The sequence below is a fragment of the Prosopis cineraria genome, unplaced genomic scaffold, assembly GCF_029017545.1.
Source record: "Prosopis cineraria cultivar Desert tree isolate PC_DT_omini unplaced genomic scaffold, ASM2901754v1 PC4, whole genome shotgun sequence".
Lineage (NCBI taxonomy): Eukaryota > Viridiplantae > Streptophyta > Magnoliopsida > Fabales > Fabaceae > Prosopis > Prosopis cineraria.
The window spans coordinates 36,017,797-36,027,358 of record NW_026555335.1 but is presented as its reverse complement, the minus strand read 5'-3'; positions in this window follow the sequence as shown (position 1 = coordinate 36,027,358).

Sequence of the window (9,562 nt, the reverse complement as noted above, 5' to 3'; positions counted from 1 at the left end):
TTCTATGTTAGCCATACCAGAAACAAAGCATGGATGATCACCCAAGCTAGGCCAATTACTCTTAAGTTACTATATCAACCGATTATAGTAAGTAAAACCTCAGATAAAATTTATAACTCAAAATTATGCAATAAAGCTACTCTAATCAGCAATAGCAGTTAAAGAGGTAAAGAGAAGAAGAGCAAATTGAAATAAAGCTAGAATAAAATCTTCTCTGAATATTAAAGACTCTGATTAAAATTTAGGATCATAGTTTGTAATTGATCACACTAAGAAAATTAGCTATCCATAGAATTAAAAATCAAGGAACATAAGAGGAGAAATTGACAAGCCATTGTCAGAGAAATTGAAGAAAAAAATGAACTGCGATCGCTGCTATCCTATTTTCCCCTTCTCTTCATTGTGCCTCCATCCAAGTCGTCCAAGTCTTCTCTTTCATTTATATATATAATATATATAATGTCATGCGCCTCCTGTGCTGCGTCTCTTCCAAAAGAAAATAAAATCTAATAATTTATTAAAATGATAAAATTATCCTAAATAATCCTAATTAAAAACTACACTAAAATACCCAAAGTAAATTTAAACAAAATTTTAAAGATTTAATTCTTGATTTGATCTCCAAGCATGCCCATATTCTTCTTATCCAAAATATTCTCTATCAATATCTTTCAAATTGAATCTAGAAAATCTGCACAAATAAAATAAAATTAAATAGCACCTGTGCAAAAATATTAAAGATATCATTTATATTTTAAAATCAAAGATTTAGTTAGTTGAAATTCCAAAACTGAATATTGGCTAATAAAATCAAATAATATTTAATTAAACTCAATTAGCCTCAAATAAATATTTAAAAGTCTAAATTAAAAGGATAAAAAATATATAAAATTATCATTTATCAAAATAATTCCCTTGAGAAGCCCTTAGATGTGTGATTCTCCCAATAACAAATGACCCGTATCAAGCAACTGTTAGAAATTGTGCTCTAGGGTCAATTATTGTACTATACACATTGTTATTTAATGAATTTATCTTTTATCATCATAACAATTGCATATTCAATATGATAACTGTATTCTTGGATAAACTACAATGATTGTCCTAAATGTCCTTAGTCGGTCATCTATGAGGGATTATAGATGAAACAAGACTAGTATGACTTTGATTAATTATAGAGATACAAATCAAAGCCATAATCACTTGAAATAGTACAAAATGCTGGATCGACCCGCTATGAGAAAGTTGCATGGTACAAATCATAAGCTTATCTCATATATAACTATATCACTTAGCCTTTTAACCTGAGATCATCACGGATTCCTACATGATGATCATTGAACTTCGACCTAGTCAAAATTCACCTTTAACCGGGTGATCATAAAGGCTATAATTGAGTTTAGTAATATTTATGCAGAGGAATATAAGTAGTGAAGATGAAATTTATCCCTCACATTAAGTGAGAGATATTACTGAGCTCTTAAATGAGTAAGACTGAGAGAATATATGGCTACATTACAATGGAAAGGATTTTTTCATTGCTACTGTCAATCCACTCAAAGATTGAGAAAATAATGGTAAGATAAAGGAGAATGATAATTTCATATCTCATACTTGACCGAAATATCACGTGACAAAAGGGATGTGATACGGTTGCATGATAAGTTACATCAGATCATTGATCCCCATGTGAATTGAGTAGTTGTAATATCTTGCTAGAAGTCACTTGTGATTTATAGGCTAATAGCGTAATTAGCTTACTATCAATTTCATATGGGCCTATAGGGTCACATATAAGAACAGTCCAACTCGAGCTATAATGTCCAAGTTTATTGAATTTAAAATATATCTAGATTCAATGAATGTAATATAGGGTAAATGTATTATATATATATATATATTTGAATATTTATTTGATAAATATATATATATATATGAAATATAAAATATAAAATATAATTATATATATATATGAATATATATATATATTCATACGTGTGTGTGTGTTATATATATATATGATATATGCATATAATATATAAAATTAAATATATATATATATATATATGTGATATATATTATATTATATTATATTAGTTTTAAATTTATTTTTATATGATAGATTCAATTTAATAACTAACATGATATGAGAGAATATCATGTTAGTTTTATAATTTAAATTTATAAGATAAATTCAAATTAGATATGATATCATGGATTAAATTTATAAAATAAATTTAATTATATTTTTATGGGCTTTTAAGTGGAAGACGAAAGCCTTTATCTATATACTATATATAGATAGAGATATCTTTTATGAAAGAAGAGAGAGTTAGAAAAGTTTTAATGACAAAAATACTTTGAGAATCACGAAACACCCTATAGAAGAAAAACTAACATTCAAAGAAGAACGGACATTAGGAGCGCTAGCATGCTGTTCTAATTAGAAAGCTGTTTATGTGGATACTAGTAGAGGGAGCAGATCTACATTGTTAGCTCTTGAGATCCAAACTTTTGAAGTGAACGCGTGCTAATTTTGAAGGATTAAAAGGTAACTCTTCTACCTATCTTCATTTAAACGAGTTCGTTCGGTCCATATCAGGATAGGGACTTTAAAATTTTAAGTTTTCGCTACGCCTCCCTATCCAACAGCAGCATGGTCTTGAAATAATTAAAAACAAGCCTATCATATAATGCATAATTAGTGATAAGAAAGTCAATTCCCTCAATTAGCACATTGTCAAACCAGCAACACACATATATAATTAATGAGAAAATGAATAAAATAAGAAAACTGTAAACATTACATGTTGCCTTATATTTTGAAGTAAGTGGGATTTTTAGAAGTCATCATATATATTTAGAAGTTGAAGAGGAATTAACATAGGGTAATATTAAATTTTTGATTATATATAATATTCTATAGTTAAGGTGATTATAATTATTTTACATTTTGTTATGAATTTTTTTTGTTAGATCTTTATTTTATTCTCTGTTAACTCTTAATAGATATTTTTCCTTTGTATAAATATATATCATATTGAAAGCAATAAGATAAGTTACTATTTTTTCAAATTGTATCATGGTACCAAAGCCAGGTCATTGTTTTCCATCTCTGCTTTATTTGGTGCTTCTGTAACCTCATTGCACCCAAACTTATCGTTTCGCCTTTCGCCTTCTACTGTAACATCTCATTTTTAATTCCCTAATTAATTAAATCTAATTAAGGTAATTAAGTAAGTTGAGGTGGTGTATGGTCAGGGAAATCTAATAAGCATATTTGATTGCATTTCAACCTAAATTGTGGGTCCGGTATCAAGTCGGGCCAATCGAGCATCAAAAGGAGAAGAAAAATAAAGAGTGATGTTGTTGTGTCACACGCTGCGGCGTGAAGATCATCTACTGTGGTGCACAAACACTTTAAATGCAAAGGAGGACCTCTTTGTGCCATGCGCTATAGCACATTGTGTGTTTTTCGTGGTGCATGGTCATTTTCTGCAGATATCAGTTGTGAAAATGAGATAGAAAAAGAGAGAAAGAAAAGAGAAATCAGAAGAGGCATGCTAAGCTCTGGTAGAATTAGCTAGTAGATGACATTGGAAATATTTTAGAGGCTACAAACACCCAAGGTAAGTATTACACTCATTAATCTTCCCATTTCTTTCACATTTATGAGTTTGTAGTTAAGGTTTGATTGTGGAAAATAATTTTCAATCTATATATGTTATGGGTCTGAATTTATTAACTCAAATGGAGTTAATGGGAGTATATGAGAGTATTTAAACCTAGGCATAATGAATTTTGGTGTCTTGGGTTGTTAGGCACCATTAATATCTGAAATTTGTATTTAATATAGATGGTTGGAAGAATGTGATGCCATTAATGGGAGTTTAATGGCTCATTAATGCTATTGGGGACTAAAGGTAGATAATAAATCTAATAGATAGGTTCACACTCTTGTAGAGTGGACTTTGGACAATTTAGAAGTGGAGATTGAGGATTTTATACTTGAATTGGTAATATTGATGAAATTCAACTTAATTGATTATAGTTTTAGCTCTTTGTCACCTATTGGATTGAAAATTCAAGCTTGGAAGCTAGTAAATTAAGGGTAAACCTTTGACCTCTTAAAGGTTTAAGGTAACCAGGGAAACCTTACTTTGGATAGTTATATTTTAATTGATTGTCAATTGATTGCTAAATGTGAATTGTAAATGTTACATGCATGGGATTGATTTTAAATGTAAAACCATGTATTAATTTCAATGAGTATATAGAAATTTGTATGTGCATAATCTTATTTTTAGCTTAAAATACAAAATGTGAAGTCAAAAGGGTTTCAAACTATGAACATATTTATGCTTTTAGAAAATTGAATGTGATGTTGTGTTGGGGTAATTTTGTGTTAATGAGAAGTAGATTTTGAGATAAGTGAGAAAAATGTTGAAAAAATAATTAGTGTACATACTTGGATAGTGTATGGTCGTGAGTCCAATGTAATTGTTGTGGTAATAAGCAAATGAAAATGAAAATGTGAAAACGAGTAAGTACTGTTTATGGTATGATTAGTAGGTAGGAGTTCGCATACGGATTTGGAAGTAAAGAAAATTCATATGGTATTTAGGCTACACTCTAGTGTATAGGGATATAACCTTGTCTTATAGTTTTTCAGGATACTATCTTATAATTTGTCGAGGGATTAGAACCTAACTATCTCCATTGGTTCAATGAGGAGAATAGTCTAGGGTATGAGACACCTCAGAGATTCGAGTATGGGGGAAGTCATGGTCCAAAGTGAGTCATGTGATCTTTGACTGGGTCACACCTCACAATTGGTGAGTTTAGGTAGTCCAGTCATATGGGAGGAGCCTTATTTAGCGTTATAACCCACAGTTTCAATTTAAGAAAATAACAAGGGTGTAAGGTTGGTTGACCATTACCTATATAAATATATGACATGTCGCATGTGTTAAGTTGTGGCAAGTTGTGTGAATAAGGGGTCATATCATATATCTAAGAATATGATGACAATACACCTAGTATATATGAGATAAAGAAGTTATTAAATGAGAAATGATGAGTCATGATATGTGTGAGTATGTTTTGTGTACTTGGTTTTATGTGCAGGTGCTTGTTTTATAATTGATACATAACTATATAGGGTAGGTTTTACTTTGGTTACTAAATGGTTAAACTCACCGCTTTCATTTAACACTTTTCAGGCTATAATTCTGGTACAGAAAGGAAGAAGGCTCAAAAGGGTAGGAATTAACATATTCCTATTATATGCCTCTGGTTTCAATTTATTTTGTGTAATAGTATATAAATGCTAATTCTAGAAGGCATGCATCACACTTGCATTATTTTGTTATTACAAGTGTTAGATTTGTATTTTGCGCCCTGAGTTTTTTGTGTACATTGAGATATGTATGTTTATAGGGCCAAAATACTAGTGCGCAAGTGTAGAAATGGATATTTGAACATGTTTTGATTGATTTGGGTGTAATACAATGCCAATTTGCCCCCTTTATTTTTAGTAAAAAAAAGTTAAGGAGTGAATTTCTGTTATACTGTGATTTAAGTATGGGTGACGTGTTGTATTGATAGTCCTAAGTTCAATGGACATGGTCCAGGTTTTAGGAAAGTCTTTTGGCATATGTTAAAGGTTTTGGACACCCATTTTGAGTGAAAGTTATGAAAAAGTGATTAAAATATGTTTGGGTATCTAACTTCCTAGTGTGACTTGTTCTGAAAGTGAAACCCATGCCATTAGCTAGTTTATGTAAAAAGCCTTTCGTAAATATGTAGATCACGTCATTCGGATGTTTGACAGAGAATTAGGGCGCATTAAAAGTTCTTTGATTTTACTGTCAAATGACAACAAAATCTGTTGAATTTTTGTGCAACACACCGCAGCATATGGCATAAAGAGTAACTTGCCACGGCGCAGTGTGCACAAGCCATGACACACTACTTTGTCACACATTAAAAGAGTTGTTTTTCACTTATTTTTTATTCTTTCACTCCTCTGAGATATTGTATGCTTCCAAAACCTGTTTATACTTCGATATCAAGGATTTTGATTGATTTAAACTTATTGTTATTTAAAAAACTTGGGATCCCTTGAATTTTATACTAAAGCTTAGTAATCATCTTTATGTATTAATCTTTTGATTACCATGAGTTTTAATGTTAATTATGTTTAGTAGAGTGAGATTTTACATCCACCATTACGACTATTTTGGATGCTTCTATACTTGCTAATAGAACTGCTCAATCCTCATCTTCTTCTGCTCTTCGCCATTCACTCGGGATCAATACAATCGGCTTCTTGCTTTTGTGCAAGCCCCTGCACCTACCACTTCATCAACTCCTTTACAAGTTAATCTTGTGACTACATCTCCTTCCCTTCCTTCTCTCAATGAGTCTTTAATACTAGGTATATCTCACTTAATTTCCTCTAAACACCTTTCGTCTACCTGGATCATTGATAGTGGAACAACCAATCATATATGTTTCTCTATTGATCGTTTCTCTAAGTTAGTTTTTATTTCTCTTATTTTTGTTTAGTTACTTAGTAATTCTGTTGTTTAAACTCATCATTTTAGAATCATTTATCTTTCCTTTGATTTTTATCTTACTAATATTTTATTTATTCCTCAGATTGACTATCATTTAATTTCTATTTCTAAACTCAATTTTTACTTTCATTGTTTCTTAATCTTCAATGCCACTCATTGTTTTCATTCTAGCCCTAAATTCTTAGAAGACGATTGAAATAGCTAAGGTTTATAATAGTCTCTATATTCTTTAAGATCATGCAAGTAGGTTCTCACCTTCTTTAGTTTCTCTTGTTACTTTGCATTCTATATCTGTACCTTCTTCTAATTTATGGCATCTTAGATTAGGACATGCCTCCTTTACTGCTATTAGTATTCTAGGTTAGAAATCATCCTCAATCACGTGTAAACCCACCTTGAATAGAAGTTGCAATGTTTGTTATTTTATCAAACAAAGAAAATTATCATTTCCTATTAGTGTTTCTCATACTATTCGTCCTCTTAAATTTTTACATGCTATCTATTAAGGGTGTTCATGAGACAAGACGGGATCAAGACACCCTCATCCCGTGTTCTGTCCTGAAAAAATGATCGGGACTAAATTTTAGTCTCATGTCCCGTCCCATCCCAAAAGTCGTTCCATCCGTTAGGAGTAGGGATGGGACCAGGATAAGATCGAGATGTCTCGCTGTCTTAATAAATGGGATAATATCAAAGAAAGATCTAGGTAATAATGTTTATTAAAATTTTAAATCATATAATTTATTAAGTTTAAAATAAAAACAACACAAGTACATAAATCACAATAATTTAAAGTCAATTATTAAATTATATTAATCACAATTACATATTATAATAGCAAATACAAGTGATCTTTATGCTATAAGAGTAACAACAACAAGCAAGTCAAGTACAACATCAAATCATTGTTCTTCTACTTTAGTGGAGATGTACTAAGCTAATTACTCTTTTAAAAATAAAGTAAAAAATACATTATAAATAAAAGTTATTAAACATATAGATATAAGAATAAATTATATTAATATAATTAATATATTATAAAAAAAGATATCGCCATGTTTACTCTATGTCATTAAAATTATCAATATAAAAAAACTTTAGTTTTAAATAAGAATTACAAGTATTGAAATTATAATTGATATAATTAATATAAGTATAAATTATATTAATATAATTAATATATTTAAAATAAAAAAATATTATAATATTTGGGACGGGACGGGATGTCCCGATGGTAATCCTGTTTCCCATCCCATCCTGTCCCAAACTCATTTCTTGTCCTGTCCCATAAAGTCTTGTCTCGATTATTTTCGAGCCGAAACAAGACCCATCCTAATATGATCGGGATGATACCAGGCCAATTGGGACGGATCTAAATTGAACACCCCTACTATCTATGAGGTCTATTTAATACACTTATGTTCATGGCCATCATTATTTTTTAACTATTGTCAATGATTACTCTTGCTTTACTTGGATCATTTTGATGAAATTAAAATCTAAAACTAGAACCTATTTGGAGTGCCTCATTTTATTTTTGGAAAATTAATTTTCTTTTGTTGTAAAAATTATTCACTTAAACAATGGTCTTGAATTCCTTATGCATTCTTTCTTTGATTCAAAAGGTATTCTGTATCAAACAATTTGTGTTGTACCACCTTCCTGTATGGTGATTTGGATGAGAAGGTCTATATGGCTCTTCCTCCTAGTTTTAAATCTCCATCACTCAATATTGTTTGCAAACTTCAAAAGTCTCTTTATTGTTTTAAAGTAGGCTAGTTGCTAATGGTTTTTTAAGCTTACAATTGCTCTTACTTTATATGGTTATCCAATCTAAAGTTGATTATTCTTTATTTATTAAGAAGGTTGATTCTTCATTTACAGTGTTATTGGTTTATGCGGATGACATTACCTTGGTTGGTATTGATTCTGTTGAAATTGTCAATATTAAAAGTCTTATTGATAAGTATTTTAGAGTCAAGAATTTAGGTCAACTATGCTATCTTCTTGGTTTGGAAATAGCTCGAACATCCTCTAGCATATCTGTGTACTAAAGGAAGTTTTCTTTAGCCTTTTTTTTTATTGTAGTTATCTTACTTGTAAACCAGCTTCTACCCTTGTGGATAGGTTTACCAAGCTCTCTAAAGATGATGGTACACCTATTGATGATCCATTTGCTTATTAACGTCTTATTAGTTGTCTACTCTATTTGGCAACAACTCACCTTGACATTACTTTTATTGTCAAACAGTTATCTCAGTTTATGCCTAATCTGTATAGTACTAATTTGCAAGCTGCTTATCATATTCTTTGTTATCTTAAGTCCTCCTTAGGAAAGGGCTTATTTTTTCCCATTGACTCTGATATTAAATTGAAGGCTTTTTCTAATTTTGAGTGGGTCAGTTGTGTTGATTCTTGTCGCTCCATTACCAACTTTTGTGTTTTTCTTGACAAAGTTTGGTTTCTTGGTGCTCAAAGAAACAATCCACTATTTCTCATTCCTCTTCTAAGGCTGAATATCGAGCTCTTGGTTCTGTGACTTGTGAGTTACAACGGTTTCTATTTTCATTACAAGACCTTCACATCTCCCATCTTTCTCTTGCATTGATCTTTTATGATAGTCAATATGCTCTTCATATTGCCTTTAATCCTACTTTTCATTAGCAAACTAAGCATATTGAGTTGGATTGTCATCTTATCCGTGATAAGCTTCTAGCTAGCATTATCCATTTCATATCTACACCAATCTTCTTAGAGATGTTCCCTTCAATGATCTCTTGTTTAAGTTGGGCATGTGTGACATACATTCTCCAGCTTGTAAGGGGTAACATAAGGCAATATTAAATTTTTAATTAATTATATATATTATTTTGTATGGTTAGAGTGGTTATAACTATTTTATTTTCTATTATTATTGTATTCTTTGATATGTCTTTATTTTATTCTTTGTTAGATCTTGATAAATCTTTTTTCTTTGTATA